This window comes from Choloepus didactylus, chromosome 4 (assembly GCF_015220235.1).
Source record: "Choloepus didactylus isolate mChoDid1 chromosome 4, mChoDid1.pri, whole genome shotgun sequence".
Lineage (NCBI taxonomy): Eukaryota > Metazoa > Chordata > Mammalia > Pilosa > Megalonychidae > Choloepus > Choloepus didactylus.
In genome coordinates this window covers 19,160,757-19,177,893 of record NC_051310.1, presented here as the reverse complement: position 1 = coordinate 19,177,893, position 17,137 = coordinate 19,160,757, and the positions used below count along the sequence as shown (strand labels likewise).

Genomic DNA, 17,137 nt, shown 5'->3' with positions numbered 1-17,137 from the left:
CAATTAAATTATTAATGAAAGAACTGTACAAATAAAAGCATCATGCTCTTTTATGTAGTCAGAATTATTATCATAAGCAATGCAAATTGAATAATAGGAATCATCAGGACAGTTCAGTGATAAGCTAACAATTTCTGGCAATCAGACCAAACATCGCTACTCAAACTGTTTAATAAAATAAATAGCAGCTTGTTGACATTTTTATTCAGTTAAGCACATGTACATCTAGAGGCCACTTATGTGTCCCAAGTAGGAGAGCTAAAAGATAAATGGAGAGTGAATGATATAAGACTGAACCCAGTTATAAGGGTGTTAATTTAAATATTTCAACATCTTAAGGAAACTGAACCCTGTGAACAGTCTCAGAGTCAAATGACATTATTTATACACACATACAGACATACATATACACATGTATTTATCTATATACACATATGCATTACATGTATTTATAACAATAAATTATTGTAACTAAGTATAATGTTGCAGTTACATTTGCATGAGAAATAAAGCTAAATGTCATAAGAATAGGTCATCACTGCTTAAATATGTATCAAGCACCTAACTGCCTTTCATCCAGCCACACGCACTGTTAAATAGTAGCCAGCAGGCCATTTCCTTAGTTACCTTATAAGGTGCCTGATAGGACACTACAAATCATACAGTTCTCAAAAAGAACTCATTATTGCCTGATTCTCTACCAGTTCACCAAAGATTATGATTCAGGAGACAGGGAGACCGTTTGCCAGACCAAACTAATCACAGCGAAAGTCTATTAAGTGCTAATTGGTGGCTAATTCAGGCCTTCTGGTACCTGCTACAACCAATTCCTGCCTCTTATTGTTCACCTGGAAAAATATGTATCATTGTAAAGTAATAATATCCTCTGTTATTCAGGAGAAAAAAAATCAAAGGCAGTTAAATCTCCTCAGTTCCGTCAGGAATAAAGTAATGCTGAAGAATAGGGTTAAAGTACTTGCTGTTAAATGTGTTTATCTCACAAACAAACACATCTTGCACAGCGTCTGAGGCCATCTGACTGGGCTTTGGTGTGCGATTACACCCTTGACAAAAGCTTACTCCCCCCTTTCATTATGAGGCATCAGATTGATGCAGCCAATTTGGATGCCATTCTCTTTCAAGAGACATCAACTTCAAAATAGTTCTGCCTCTTCAGACTCCCTGGTATACAGGCCTGCTCTGAGTCTCAGCTGTTCCTTTGAGCCTCATTCCATCTTATTAAACCCAAAACTCCTTACCTGTGTTACGCTGATATCATGAGTTTGGCCCCAAATGACTCAGTCCCCAGCTAATATCCAAATATCTACTTTAGGAGGTCACAGGCACGTGCCAGAGTGAGAATAAAATAAATGTGGACACATAAATATATCCAAAATATGGTGGCAGGTAATATGCAGGCCCGTTGGCATAATACATAGCTCAGCATTTCCCATGGGGTCTTTAAGAGGAACGGAATGTCCCACCCCTGTGTTGGAGATGGGTGTGCCCAATTTCCACCAGAAGATAAATCTGTGACTTTGTATTTTAACCCAGAGTGCTATGGACAGATGCCTACTCATCTTTTCAAAGCTTTTTTACCCCTCATTATATCAGGAGGAAAGTTGGTATGTATTTAATACTTCTATACTTGTTTTTAATAAGGTGAAACCACAGGCTGACGTCCACCAGTAAACAGCGGTAGGAGAAGGGAAGAATAGAACTGAGAAGGGGCAAAGGAACCCAAGTCAAGCAGGTTCCCAGATTTGGATTTCACACAGCAATAAAATTTCAAAAATAGTTTCAGGGATAGACCTAAGACATAGGTTGCCAACTTTTTATTTTGCCCGGTAAGGAAATTAAACTCACTATCTTGAGCTTATTTTTTTCATTTTGCCTTGGACTGGGAAAAACTTCATTGGTGCTCACTTAATTTGTGCATATTTGTTTAGTGTGTCTCTCTCCCGTACACAGTGTTAGCTCACTGAGGGCACTTCTGAATTCCCTCTGCCTTCCACCCAGGAGGTCCCCCATGTGCAGGAGCCGCTGAAATAGATCAAACTGGACCCCAAATCTGGGAATCCAGGTTTATTTTTCATTTTACTTCACAATGTTTCACATTTCCTTATCTTCTTATCTTTTCCTTATCTACAGGTAAGTAGTGCATATGCTTCTTATAGAAATGAATTCTAACCCGAGGGGATATTCACACTCTCCTACCTGGGGGCCTGGCCTACGGTAGCTGTTGGGGATTGAATTATGCACCCCACAAAAGACACGTTCAACTCTTAATCTGCAGTCCTGTAGGTTGGAACCCATTTGTGAACAGGAACTTTGAAAATGTTATTATTAGTTAAGGCAGGGACTCATTTGTGAATAGGATCTTCTCTTTGATGAGGCCAATTGAATCAAGGGGGCCCTTAATCCATATGCTGGGAAGCTTTACAAAGAGAAGAAATTTGGAGACAGTCAGTTGAAGCCAGAAACTGGTAGACGCCAAAAATCAAAAGAAGCCAGAGAGAAGAGAGAGCTCGCCCCGTGGGGGAGGACTGTCATCACCAGGACACTGCTGCCCCTGGAGAAAGTGCAGCCCTGCTGCCATCTTGATCTTGGACTTCTAGCCTCCACACTGTGGGACAATAAATCCTTGTTGTTTAAGCCAACCCACTGTGCGGTATTTTCCCTGGCAGTGCTGGCAAACTAACACAATGGTCAAGAAAACACCTCCAAAGAACCCAGATGCCTTCTTTGGCAGGCAGAAGCAGCAGAAGGACCAAATGAGCAAAGACTTTCCATCTTCTCTACATGAGCCTGCTCTACGGACAGCCAAGGTTACCGCTCTAAGGGAAGGAACTTGCACCTCTGGACCAGAACCAGGGCTTTCAGGAACAAATAAGGATTTAGACCGACTTAATTTCTCAATTCCTGGAAGACAAAGACCAGGTATATTAATGTGGCCTGCACAGCACCTATTTGTCATGTGTAAATAGGCATCTAGTCATTTTTTTTGGCATTTGTGATAATATTGAAAAGTACAATATTTCTGAGGCAGAAATAAAATAAACAATCTCCATTATCCCTTGGGAAGAGAATTCTGAATATGGCCTCTTGTTCCCCTCCAAACAGCTTGCAAAGAGCCTTAGACATCAGGAGCTGTTTGCTGATGAGTAAATGAATGAATTCTCACATTCACCCTTAGATTAATTCTTAGGTTAATTCTCATCTAAGATAAAGATGGTTTTTAATCTCATTTCCAATTGTCAGGAACATATCTTCTTAAGTAATAACACTTATGATCATTTAAATGCTACCATAGCATGAGTGTCTATTATCTGTCATGCACTGTACAAAGTACTTCATAAGAATTATTTAATTCTCACACCATCCCTATAAGGTAAATATCATTATCCCCATTTTACAGATGGGGAAATGGAGGCTCAGACACCTTCTGTTATTTTCTAGGATTGCACAGCTCAGACAGGACACACGAAGTCATTCAGCTAGGAAGAGGAAACTAAAGCTGATAGTCTTGCCCTGACATCCACTGCCTCACGGTGGGCACTGTGGTCCCTTCACCGAAGCCAACCCTGCCCCAAGCTACAGCCTTTGCAGTGTAAATGCTTGAACTGGAATTGCTAAGAACCCCAGCCATCCTTCCTTCCCTCGCAGCCAGTGCTGTTTTCATTCCATTTTGAAGTCCTCTTCAGCCTTTACGTCCTCTCTCAGGAGCCATGACTATAGCCTCCAGGCTTTGGCCCTGCTACAGTTGCCGACCCTGTTGCCATCCTATTCAATTAAGCAAACCCATTTCTCCCAGGATAGTGTAATTCTGGGCAGCCAGTGGGAAACTCCCTGGAGGTCTGTGAATCAGTAATAGAGGAAGTAGATTTGGGGGGAGGGGGGAGTGGGGAATAAAATTTGGGCCCCATTTATGACTCAAATATAACTTTCTTTGGTACTAAAGTAACTAGGTATTGAGATTAATTACCAGATTTCTATTTACATTTGCTCTTTGCACCCCATGTTGGAAGTACCCTGTTGAGCAGGGTGCATGAAAACAAGCGACTTATACTTCCATGGGCTATTCTGAAAGATTGTTGGTGTCTGAGCAATTTTTGATCATTAAATTGTAGGGTTCTCGTGCTCTAAGTATCAAGTACACACATTCTTTCTGTGTCTTGTAAAGTGGCTTAAAGAATGAGAATGTCAGAGTAAGATGCATTGAACTGAGTTTGGGGGTGTGTTGACGCTTTATTCACATACCCTATAACCCATCCAGCTGTCTGCACCTTGCAAGGCAGCAGACTCCATTCTGAACATGGATTTTGTTTTTCCTTTCCGGAGTCTCTCATTTCCTCCATTGTATTCATTCAGAGGAAAAAAAGACCTCATAAATGTCACTTCATATTCCAAGCAATTTGCTATAGGCAACTACACCATTACTTTGTACAAATAAATTTACATAAATCATTATTAGAATGTTTTATCTTTGCAACATTATTTGGTTCCCAGAGCACAAATTAAATGCATGCTTAAAGCAGAATATTTTCAAGTTATTCCTGTACTGTTTATGAGACAGTATTAGAAATTTCCATCTAATTTTTCTTTCATAATGGAATGCCTTTAGTTTTCTTTAGTACCACATGTATAATTTTCTGGGAGGTTTCTTGAAGCAAGCAACGAAACAGAGGACTATGCCACATAAAGTTCCTTCTTCTATGGCTGTTCCCTTTGACTCGGTTGGTTTTGAACACTGATTAGTATGGCCAAGAGCCAGCAAAATTACAATACTGTCTCATGAGTAGAAGGGGTCTTTACTTGATGTTACTCTGTAAGCAGGGGGGTCTTTGGTTGTGGTTAGGCTTTATTTATTTATTTATTTATTTATTTTAATAAATTTGTAAATATTCTCCCTGAACAGAGAGCTCAGTTTCTCCTCGCTGTTTGTGTTGCCAAGGTGCCTGTTTGCATTAACTGCATAGCACATGGCAAGTCTTCACTGGCTAGAGCTTTACTCCACACTGGATTTCAAAATACAATCTTTTCTCTCTATAACGCAGTACCAGATTCCTCAAAAAATTAAACTTAGGATTACCATATGGCCCAGCAATCCCACTTCTAGGTATATGCCCCAAAGAATTGACAGCAGGGACTCAACTAGACACTTGTTCATAGCAGCATTATTCACAGTTGCCAAAAGGTGGAAGCCACCCAAGTGTCCACCATCGGGTGAATGGAGAAATAAAATGTGGTATACACATACAGTGGAATATTATTTAGCTGTAACAAAGAACCAAAGTTTTGATACATGCCACAACATGGATGAAACTTGAAGACATGATGCTAAGTGAAACAAGCCAGACACAAAGAGCTGATTCCACTTATATGAAATAACTAGAGTATACATAATCATAGAGACAGAGAGCAGATTTTAGATTACCAGTGGCTGGTGGGGAGGGGAATTAGGAGTCAATGCTTAATGAGTAGAGAGAGTTTGGGGTGATAGAAAAGTTTTGGTCATGCATAGTGGTGACTGCAGCACAGTATAATTAATGTCCCTGAATTGTGTGCTTGAAGGTAGTTAAAATGGGAAATGTTATACATGTATATATGTTGCCATAATAATAAAAAAAAGTCAGCTCCTAGTTTTAAAACAAGCAGTATTTGTCTATGTAGGACAGGGAGAGTGGAGCGTTCACCAAACCAGAACTTAGGAGGCTGCACACTAGCTGTGGTCCTGCTATTTCTGGCTGTGCCATATCCTGTAGCCACTCCATCCCTCCATCTTCTCATCTGCAGAATCAAGGGGCTGTACCTTCGCAGCAGTCTGTGGTGTGATAACAGATTCCCAAGCCAGTGTCATGAAAGTGGGACCTTCACATAGCCAGGGTGCAGTCCTGGTAGTGGGTGAGTGAGATAGCCCCAGGAATGCTTACAAAAAGAGACGCTATGGTGGACAGACCCGGGTTCGAATCAAAGCACTGCTGCTCGCTAGCTGTGTGATCGTGAAAAACCCAAGCCCTTCTGCATCTCTGTTCCTTAATCTTAGTGCGGTAGTACCTGTACCCACCTGTACCTACCTCATTTGTTTGTTTTGGGAATTAAATGAAGCATTGCAGGCAAAAAACTTAGCATAGTGTCTGACTCTTAGAAATGGCTCATTAAACAGTAGCTGACATAAGTCTTAGAGCGAGACCAGTGGGGTCAAGCTAGGGTGATCACATAATTTATTGTGTAAACCAGGATATTTCTGGGTATGAAACGGAGCTCTATATAATAATTAAGCTGGGTCAACTGGCATAAACCAGGAGACTGGACCCAGCCCACCACCCTTCAACATTCAATAAAGAAATTTACCCTTTGGTAACAATTATGCCTTACACATTTTACAATGTGTTATACCTTTTAAAGTTCATTCATGTATCTTATTTGAACCTTTTCTAAACTATGTTTGAAGATGTAAGACTGGGCTAATTATCCTAAAGATGAGCAAAAGCACAGAAAAATTGTGGACTGTGAGCCAGAGTTGTAGAGGCAGTGCCACCCCTCCCCCAAGTATCCCATGTGCTCACCCACACTTCCCAGCCTCCTGGCAGCAAGGCAGGGTCACGTGACTAATTCTGGCTAATCGACTGTGGATGTGGACATGGCCTGAGTCACTTCTAGTGTAAGGCACCTAAGAATGGGTGTGAGTTTTCCCATTCTCTTTTTTCCTCTTTTCCTCACTGCAGCAACCATGCAAGTCACATTTCAAAGATAGTTGTCAAAGCTGGAGGAGGCTTGCAACATCAGAACATGGAATGGAGGGGAGCCACACTAGACCAGTTCAACACTGGGTGAATGAGGAATAAACTTGCATTGTACTAAGCCCCTGAGATTTGGGGGTGTGCTTGTTACCCTAATATACCACAGCCTTCCCTGGCTCACCTGGTCATCAGGACTAGAACCCATGTTGCCAACTTTTTGCCATAGCATTCATTTGACAATATCATAGAATTCTCTCACACTGGGAAAATATTGCCAAAATTAAATGCCACAGTTTACCCATGGCAGGCCTTCAATGATTACTTGATTTTAAACAAAATTTTTACTTGGTTTTAAATAAAATAGCCAGTGACACTTAAAAAAAAATTTCCAAAATGAAGGGTTGGTTTTAATTTGGTGTTTATTTCTTCCAACATTTAGGTTAATCTGGGAAATCTGAATGCCTTTTTCTAAAGACGGGTCTAATATGTAGGTTCCTGAAATGAAAACAGCCTCAGTGCTGTTTCTAGATATGACTGAAAGCTAATGGAATGAATGGAAAAATTCATGGCCAATTCCCTATCCCAATCTCAATCTTTCCCTTTCTCTCTTTCCTATTCAACTACTACCCATCCTTTGATTGATGTCAGTTTCTTTCCTGGAAAAAGTTCCAAACCTCAAACACATATTATAAAGATTTGAGTCACACAAGTGCCTAGCTCAGGGGTCAGCAAACTTTTTCTGTAAAGCATCAGATAGAAATATTTTATGGTCTTTATTGTAACTGTTTAACTCAGCTGTTGTAATACAAAAGCAGCCATGGATAATAGATAAATGAATGGATATGGCTATGTTCCAATAAAATTTTACCTACAGACACTGACATTTGCATTCCATATAATTTCAATGAGTCACAAAATATTATTTTTCTATTGATTTTTTCTAACTACTTAAAAATATTAAAACCATTCTTAGCTTGCCCATTGTGCACACACAGGTGGTAGACTGGCCCGTGGCCCATAGTTTGCTGGCTCCTGGTCTAGGTTAAGAAGCATCAGGGAAATAATCTATTAGTCAATCACTTCAGTGGAAGGAAAATACAAGTACTGTCATTCCAGTTCTTCCAATTCTAATTATCTTTTGCCACTTCCTGTTGGGTGGTGATCCAGGGTTGTGATTCTAGGAAGGTCCAAGGTGCTCAGTCAGGGAGCACCTCAGCTCCAGCAGCATCTGAGCTCACTAAGGCAGGTGGAGTGTGGCCAGGGCATGGCTTGGCAGGAAGAGCAAGAGCCTCGGCAGGCAACTCTCAGCAGCGCCTTTAAGACCCAAAGTGGGGAATGCTACCACCGCTTTATGCAGCTTGATAAAAAGCAGCACTAGAAGAGAGCTAGGTGTGGGCAGGATTTGCTGTGCCATCCATAATCAATGCAGTTGGCTCCCCGTCTCTGCCAGTGGCCCCAGCTTTCAGCCTTGAGACCCTCCCTGAATTTTGACTTTCAGAACATTTTTGATAAGCTCTCAGCAACAACTTAGAACATATGTTCTTGGTTTTTGCTTCCTACCCTTCAACTTGGCTTCTCAGCTCAGAATCACACTTTGAAGGTCTCCAGGTATTGACCTCATGCAGCCTCTGGTTGATCCCAGGGCCTTGTCAAGTTCAAGCTTGCCAGGCAGAGCTTGGGGTAGGTGGGTGCATCAAAGAAGAAGAAATAATCAGGTAGGCAAGCAGAGACAGCGTGTGGACAAACCCAAAGAGAAAGAAAAGGCCAGTGGGCAGTGGCCAAGTCAGGGCTGCTGGGATGACTTGACTGCTGTTCGCTGGAGGACATGGCCAGCCAAGACCCCTCTGTATCAGGGCAGATGGGTTTCCCCTGGCAGCTCTACTCCAGAATCCTTAAGGGAATGAGGGGGGATCTGGGTCTGGTTTGGGACAGAGGATGAGTGTCCTTCAAGGCTTCTGGTCCAGGCAGCCAGGGCCCTTGTGACCTGGCCCATCTGGCTCATTCCCACCTCCATGCCAGGGCACGATGCCACCCTCCTCCCTCTGCCTGGCCAAATGGTATACAGTGCTGACACCCATCCAAGGTCCTCTCTCTTCCATGAATTCTTCCCTAATTATTTCAATCCCAATCATTTAAGTCTCTCTACAGAGAACTACTGTTAGTGCACAGCCTGACCCCAAACCAAGCACCACTACTTCCCATTTTCTTGTGAGTGAATCCTGGATCTTTGGCTAAACCATGAGTCCATGAGAAAAGAGAAAATTCTTATATCTCTTTATCACCATCTGTCCCAAGAACACACAACAGAAACTGAATAATACTTATTGAACTTATCCAAAATGTACAACATTAAAACAACATTAAAAAAGATTAAAATAATTAGAGTACACATGATCTTAGAGGAAAGGAAATGATTTAGAGGAACTACTGTCGATACTAGTTTATATACAAAAATAACCAGCAATGTTCCAGTTGCTTGGTGTCTATATCACACAACAAAATTATAAATAGAGGTGATTCCATGTTTTCAATTATCTTAATACCTAAATTGGATTGACCACACTGTCAGTCTGATCAGCTGCATAAATTGATCATTAAGAAGACTCAGAGGGAGAGGGGGAAGATACCAACTGATGGAGAAACAATCAATTTGGCATTTGCATTTAAATACAGCTTTGGTATTTCATTTATTAAATGCGATCTATGTAAGAGGTAGGTGAGCTGGGGAAGGCGAGTGTGATTACCTGAGTCGAAATGGGTCCAGGAAATGAGGTCAGCATCGCTCCCGTCACAGAAAGGACAGAGGGGCCTCCATAAGCACTAAAACACTGGTCTTCTAGGAGATGGTGCTTCGAGTGGCTGATGGAGAGGAGCAGAAGGAAGGCAGGATTAGAGCAGAGGAGGAGAAAGGTCACTCTCAACCGCAATGGGCAGCATCTCTGGTCTGACTCTAAAAAATGATGCACTGCAGCGAAAAAGCCAATTGCAACAGTGCCTCTTTATTTCGCGGATAGTTATTGAAGCTCTGGGTCTTTCATGATGGAATCTTCTTGCAACTGCCTCATGGAGCATAAATGACCCAGAAATTTGAAAACACAGGCCATGGACATCACAATGTTATCTTATTTTATATAGTTGCCATTGAAACATTTGTGAGATTGTCTTATGTTACCACAGCCACACTTATACCCTTGTTTATATAAAAGAAAAACATCAGAGCACCAACAAGTACTCAAGGCCAATATTCCATGAGATGGATCAGCCTGGATCCACTAGGTAGACCAGATGGATGGGATGCAAAGTCAATGACTCACTACACCTGTTAGTATCTATTCTGCTGTTGTAAAATAGAAGTACTCTGACTCTCCTTCTGGAGAAAAAGATCCTATCAGCTAAAGTTCACTAAATGAGCTGCAAATTATTGGGCTACAGTTGACCATAATTTTGCAAAACAGGACAGTTTGGCACATGAGAGAGATTGTAGTTTCTGATAGAACTTTTTTTAGCTTAGACCTCAAGGAAGACAAATCAATAGACTCTAATGAAAAGAAAGGTATTGTCCTAAGAGCTTTAGTGTGAAAATGTTATAATATGTATTCATTAGATCAGAGATTCTCAAACTGTAGTCACTGGACCAGTAACATCAGTTTTACCTGAGAGCTTGTTGGAAATGAATATCCTTGGCCTCCTCCCAAGACCTGCTGAATCAGAATATCTGGAGGTGGAACCCAGCAATCTGTGTTTTAACAAGCCCTCCAAGTGATTCTGATGTACCCTAGATCATGAATTTATCCATTCAAAGACATTTATTCTATTGTTGTAAAATAAAATTACACTACTAGGTGTTAAACTCCTAGTAGGGACAAAGCATTGTGCTAGAGCTTGGGGACCGAGGATGGGTTCGAGAGAGAGAAGATGATAAACTTCCTGCCATTGAGAAATGTACTGTCCACTCTGGGAGATAAGAAGTTTACACAAGCAACTCACAGACAGACTCTGATATTTCCTCTAACACAGGTTTTCAAGGAGACATTTGTTTCTGGCTTGGGGGTGGGGTTGGGGGTGGTGGAGGAGCAAGTAAGAGAAAGCATCATGAAGACAATGACAGTAATAATGTGCCATGAGGTTTCCACTGGGTTTCCACTGGAGGGAATGGGAACGGGCAGCAGTCCAAGCAAAGGCTGAGCGAGGAGGACACGCAAGGCCTACTCGGGAATGGAGTAACCAATTTTGGCTGGTGCATGAGAGACCTGAAGGCAAGCTGGGTGAGACAAGCTACTTCCAGATACATACAGGTAAATGCTTGGGGCCTGTGGTTTCTCTTTCTTTTGTGAAGACCACCCAGACTGCACCCATTGCTTATGTTTAGAAATTAACACCTGATAAACTAGGAGACTTAAAGACTTCTAAATCCATTTGCTCTTCTGTACTTTCTGCACTGTATTTTCTAGAGTGGGGTACCTTGGCTGGGTCAGGGATTAACAGCTGAAGGGTTTTTTTTTGCCCAGGTGGAAGAACACAAAAGAAAATTTTAAAGTAAACACAAGAATCTGAATATCACAGCAGCCTCGGGCCATTCCGTAAAAAGGCAAAAAGCTACCACATCTAAAAGCCCCTGAGGACATCTCCGGTTTTAGAGTCATAAAATAAGTTGTCACAAGAAAAAGTTAAGTAATACTTTAAGTAATACTCAACATCTCCAATTAGAGAAAAAATACTTTCTATGACCAAGAAGTTACGCTTTTGCTTCTAGAAAAGTCACATGAATAGAATACTTTATTTCCTGATGCTGCTAAATGAATGTTGAGATACTGAAATTGTTTATGACGTCATACAAGTCTCTGGATAAAATGATGCTGGATTCAGAAGCAGCAATATTTGGTTGCTTGTCCCAGCTCTGCCCTTTAAATATCTGAGTCATTATGGGCAAGACACTAAGTCCTCCAAAACCTTAGTTTTTCATCTATCAAGAAATAGAGGCACTGACCTGCCCCACCTTCTTTGAAATTTAAGAAAGAAAATAGAAAGGAAATTGCTATGAAAGTTACAAAGCACAATACTACACGGAGGTATAGAATTATCCTTTTCATAGAGACATTTTGTGTAATAATAATTGTGTTGTATTGTTCATTGAAAATACAAGAAAAATGTTTCGTATGACCTTGAGACACTCCTTTGAAATATCTGCAGACTCAACAGTTCTGAGGAACAAAACTGGCGTCAACCAAACCACTCTCCCAAGAATCTGTTCAAGGTAAATTTTTACTTGTAATTTTTTTTTTTTTTTAATTCCTCTGACCATGATAGGGTATCCAGTTATCTTTCAGCAGCTCGTGGTAAGCACAACTCAGTCTTCAGCAACACAGACATATATGATGGCAGTAATTTATCATCTCTGCAGTAGTTTAGTCCCAGATGGACCATTTAGTAATTTATTTCCATATGTAACTGGCAGGGAGATTAATCAGGCTTCCAACTCACAAGACCTGAATTGAGCTTTATTCCCTTAACAGGCTAACTCTGGGCAAGAGGAAGAACACATTTACAAGGAAAACCAAGAGTTCCTCTTAAAAAGTCTGTCAGACTCAGATGAATGCCGTTATGCACGCACACACGTGCGCGCACACACACACACACGCACACACACACATCTCTCCTGGAACAGTTTGCTCCTTATGTCAGCTTGGAGGCTGGTTCTTTCTTTGGGCTTCATATGGAGCAGTGTCTGATAAAACCACGGGCAGAATTAAGCCTAGAAACGTAACGCCAACCCAGGTCCAGTTGCAAGCCGCACTCTCCTCCCTGTGTGCAAGGTCAGAGTCTCGTATTTCTGAAACTGAAGAGATCTTTGCCGTGGTGCTGCGCCCAGCTGGCCAGGCTGCACAGTGCCCGGGCGCTGGAAAGTATGTGCTTGCTTTTTTCCACTCTTTTTAAGGGTCTGGACTTGACTGAAGTCGGCAGCTGCCTTGTCCACGGCGAGGCGGCCCTGGCGAATGAATTGTTTGCATCACTCCCAGTCCCCTGGGTCCAGCTCTCAGTCCACTTTTGTTTTTAATTCTATCCTACTGATACCAGCCTTTAGCCAAGAGCCTTTAACAGGATTGTTTTTGGATGGTGGTGTTTACGTAGAGAAGATGAGTCGATCCAAACTCGGAGCAGAACTCAGGAGTTGGCTGGTGATGTCCTAAATGGAACCGGGCCCCACCCCTCTGAGATGGCTTGGCCAGTAGACAGGATCAAGAGGCAGAGAGATGTTGGCTGTGTCCACCCACGTGGGTCAACCCACCAACCATGAGGCTTTAGAAATGCCACTTAACAGTTCGGGTTCATTACTCTCTCTTTGAGGACTGTAGCTCCCTTAGGTTCCTTCTGGCTCTAAGATCTCATGATGCCAAGAATATAAAAAATTCAGCCATTCATCTGGTACCATGTTTAGGTGCCCAACACCAGGAAGTTGGGAAGCATCTGAAAGTGGCTGAACTGATCCAGATACCTGGAGCTGATTGGCATGGCCTTAGGAATCTCAGTACCCAATACACTCTTGAAGCAGAGAGAATAAGCATTTGAGGGTGGCTCAACAATGTACACCTTTACAAGGTTTCAAGAATTCAAGTAAATACCACAGTTCAGTCTGTTCTAAGTATGGAGAAAGCTACAGAAGTAGTCATGGTCTTTGTCTTTAAGAAGTTTACATCACAGTTGAGGAGTTCCCCAACTGATCTTAATAAAAAGGTTGAGATGCTATAATCAAAGACAAAGGAACTGTTATGGGAACATGGAGGGTGGAGAAATCCTGATGAGGATGAGAGGGGGGAGCTGTAAGGTTTTACGGAGGAGCTAGAATTTAAGCTGCCCTTGTGAAGTGAAGGTGGGCAGAAAGGATCTGGGCAGAGGGAACAGCGAGAGCAAAAGTCTGGAAGCTTCCTGGCATGGTCAGCACACGACATTTAGTATCCTAGGGCAGTGGCACAGGATGCTTAACAAAAACGACACAGTGAGAAGGCGGCTGCAAGGGGACTGATGGTGGAATGCCCTCGATGACAGGCTAAGGATTGGCCTTTTATCCCCTGGTCACCTAGAACCTTCCGAAGTTACCGGGCAGTAGTTAATGCCATCTGAGCTAGGCCTCAGGAAGTTTATTCCGGCAATTCTATTTCCATTTAAGATTGTTAATAAGACCCGTCTGTACTTTCTTTTTTCTCTTATTCATTCCATGCTGCCACTATTTAGGAATCCCTCAAATTTATTTTTTTCTAAATCAATTTCCTGGCCCTTCAAATGGAAGCAATTGTGTTTCCTACAAGTACTGCCAGGATTTTACATTCAAATAACTGGTTCAGCCTAGGGCTTGGAATTGGCTTTAAATTTAGGTTTATGTGTTTTTCTGTTCTTAAGAAAGAGTTGAAATAATATGGCATACACTGTTTTATTTTTTATTTATTTTTACAGTGGAAAATATTTCTGGAACTGTGGATCATGATTTTAAAAAAATATGGAAAAGCCCTAACTGTTAGAAAGGACTTCTCTAGCACTTCCAAGGAAACAAAATGGAAAGAGTTGCCCAAAGTGATTCATTAAATCGTTCTTGATTTCCAGTTTCAAAGCCCAAGGTTAATGACCTTGTATTTCCAGGGCCCCTCAAATGCAATAACAGAACTTTATGTAAACTCTCATACCATCCACAATGTTTTTTTTTAAAGCTTCTAAAGAGACAGTGACAATTAAATGCAATATATGAGCCTGGACTGGATCTAATAACAGAAGAGAAAAGGCCCCAAACACTGTTCCGGTTTGCTAAAGCAGCCAGAATGCAAAACACCAGAAATGGATTGGCTTTTACAATGAGGGGTTACTAGTTCACAAATTTACAGTTCTATGGCCATAAAAGTGTCCAAACTAAGGCATTAACAAGAGGATACTTTCACTGAAGAAAGGCCGATGGCGTCCGGAACACCTCTGTCAGCTGGGAAGGTATGTAGCTAGCATCTGCTGGTCCTTTGCTCCCGGGTTGTGCCGCTTTCAGCTTCTGATTCCAGTGGTTTGCTCCTTAGGCATCTGTGGATTGTCACTTAACTTCTCCAGGGCAAACTCTGGGCTTCATCTCTTAGCTCAGCATCTCTAAACATCTTTCTGTCTCCATCTCCAAGTGTCCCAGTCTGTGTCAGCTCCTGAGCCCTCTTAAGGACTCCAGTAAATTAATCAAGACCCACCCTGAATGAGCAGGGTCACACCTCCATGGAAATAATCTAATCAACAGTCCCACCCACAGTTAGGTGGGTCATATCTCCATGCAAATAACTTAATCAAAAGATTCCACCCATAATAAGTCTGTACCCACAAGATTGGATTAAAAGAACATGGCTTTTGTGGGGGACATAATTGATTCAAACCAGCACAAACAACATTATTGGCACACATGAAAAAGTTGGAATATAGACTGTAAGTTTTATATCAATGTTAAATTTCTTGAACTTCATAACTGCACTTAAGGTGGATACATAAGTGAGTATCCTTGATTTTAGGAACTATACATGGAAATATTAAGAGTTCAAGGAGCATGAACCTACTTGCAAATGTTTAAAAAATAGAGATAGATGATAGATGGATGAATGGGCGGGTGGCTAGATGGAAGGATGGATAGATAAATGGATGGATAGAACGGTACAGTATATGTGGCAAAATGTTAAAAGTTGGTGGATCAGGGTGGAGGGTATGCTGGACTTCTCTTTATGGGTTTTGTATTCTTTTTTGCAACTATCTCGTAAGTTTGAAATTACTTCAAAATAAAAAGTTTAAGAATGAAATAAAGTAAAACTCACACCAATGGTAGACAGTCCCTCTGCCCATGACAAGGGGAGGGGCCATACAGGTGGCTGCAGGCAGCTGTCACAGGGAGAAGCTGCCCACCTGGGTACATGAGGCCTGTCCTAGGCAAGGCAGGGCACAGGGGAGGGGCTCTCTGCAAAGACAGGCTGGGGTCTTGAAACTCCACAGAGGGGAGAGTGGCAGAGGGGCTGCTCTGGAACGAGACCACAGATGTGCACAAATGGGAGGCTTCAGCATCAGTTTCATTCTGGATCACCTTATTTGGAAAGATGAACCATCTCTGTCCACTGGAGTGCTGAACGCTCCAGGGTCAAGTCATTGATTTATAATTGAAAAGCTGTCCCAGCCTTCCACATGCCCAGATGTTCAGAAGCTCCAGAGCACCCCATAGTTGTTTTCTTAACGTCTAATCAAATAATTACTGTGCAAAATAACAAACAGGAGGTACTACAGTTAGCCCCCATGCACGTAAAAAATAGTCTCATACATACCAAAAGAGTTGCATGTCTTTAGCCACTTTTTGTAAAAGTCCATTTGTGGTTAGGAAACTAATCCTCCTTAAGTGAATAGATTAGCTTAAATTACCATGCCATTTTACATTCTCTGCACTGAAATGTGAATAATAAAACTATAAGGTAAATGTGTGCTTAAACTTAATAATGGACATAAATAAAAATATTTTGACATTAAAAACTCAGGATAAATTGAACTACAACATACTTGAAAGCTCCCACAATCATACCGTGCACACTGAAATCCATTAACCTAATACCTAGGCTGCTAGCATGTAAATAAATACCCATTCGAACACTTCTCCTCTCCCTCTAAATTACCGTACAATTTGATTACTAAGTCACACACTTACAGAGCCAATCATCTATACTTGGTTGCCCTCTAACCAGCACTGAAGTCATATCAGGCTACAATGTGGCGGCATAATATAAACACAAAGACCAGCAAACCATACGAAAAGTACCAACAAATGTCAAAGACAACCCAGGGTCATCCCAGCAAGAAGTGAGATATTTACATAAGCATTCAGAAAAGACAATGGAGCCCCAATTTTGCTTTTAACTGCACACCCAAATCAACCTCTCTGCTCCTCACCTGATCTTTTTTTACATACAAGAAATTTCTACGATGATGTATTCAAAGACCTCAGTTGCCATAAACTCAGCAGCAGTTAAAAGATTTTGTTGCAAATTAGATTTGCTTTAAGACTCAGCTATTTTCAACCAAAGATTTTGTTCCTTACCCATTGCTACTCACCTCCAAAAAAAAGGCTTCACTGACAATATTCTTCTTAAATATGTCATCTGCCAAGGCCATTTTCTTACCTTTGTAACTCACTCACATTTGTTTCATTTGATGATATTTACCCAAGAAAGGACAATTGTTTGACTGGTGGAATCTTGCAACTTTCAACTTTGCCCAGATTTTTGCTGTTGTGAGGAAGGGGGACGCCGCAACCCCCACACGTGGCTCAGCTGAGCTAATATACATCTGAATCAAGAGCTATATTTTAAATTCTTTTACACTTACTTAATACAGTGCGTGCTGCCTGTCCA

At 41.5% G+C, this 17,137-nt stretch overlaps 1 protein-coding gene across 5 annotated transcripts in view; it reads right to left on the bottom strand.

Moving 5' to 3' along the window:
* FOXN3 (forkhead box N3) overlaps positions 1-17,137 on the bottom strand; it is a 387,204-nt gene that overhangs the window by 269,406 nt on the left and 100,661 nt on the right. For 4 of the 5 annotated variants that reach the window (XM_037832096.1, XM_037832095.1, XM_037832094.1 and 1 more), the window contains exon 2: positions 9,488-9,602. The gene's annotated coding sequence lies outside the window, so the exon portion shown is untranslated. Of the gene's footprint in view, positions 1-9,487; positions 9,603-16,838; positions 16,928-17,137 lie in introns of those variants that run through there. The other variant, XM_037832097.1, reaches the window with a different exon arrangement.